Below are 520 nucleotides of genomic sequence, written 5' to 3' on the forward strand. Positions count from 1 at the left end.
CCTTTGCTTTTCGCTTCTCTTCTTTTCACAGCTATTTGTAAGGCGTCCCCAGACAGCCATTTTGCTTTTTTGCATTTCTTTTCCATGAGGATGGTCTTGATCCCTGTCTCCTGTACAGTGTCACGAACCTCATTCCATACTTCATCAGGCACTCTATCAGATCTAGGCCCTTAAGTCTATTTCTCACTTCCACGTATAATCATAAGGGATTTGATTTAGGTCATACCCGAATGGTCTAGTGGTTTTCCCTACTTTCTTCAATTTAAGTCTGAATTTGGCAATAAGGAGTTCATAGTCTGAGCCACAGTCAGCTCCTGCTCTTGTTTTTGCTGACTGTATAGAGCTTCTCCACCTTTGGCTGCAAAGAATATAATCAATCTGATTTCATTGTTGAGGATATGGTAATGTCCATGTATAGAGTCTTCTCTTGTGTTGTTGGAAGAGGGTGTTTGTTATGACCAGTGCGTTTTCTTGGCAAAACTCTATTAGTCTTTGCCCTGCTTCATTCCGTCTTCCAAGG

At 41.5% G+C, this 520-nt stretch overlaps 1 protein-coding gene across 1 annotated transcript in view; it reads right to left on the bottom strand.

Annotated features, from left to right (window-relative positions):
- The window catches only part of MYBL2 (v-myb avian myeloblastosis viral oncogene homolog-like 2), a 36,824-nt gene that overhangs the window by 8,241 nt on the left and 28,063 nt on the right, over positions 1-520 (bottom strand).

Source organism: Bison bison, unplaced genomic scaffold (genome assembly GCF_000754665.1).
Source record: "Bison bison bison isolate TAMUID 2011002044 unplaced genomic scaffold, Bison_UMD1.0 scf7180017864500, whole genome shotgun sequence".
Lineage (NCBI taxonomy): Eukaryota > Metazoa > Chordata > Mammalia > Artiodactyla > Bovidae > Bison > Bison bison.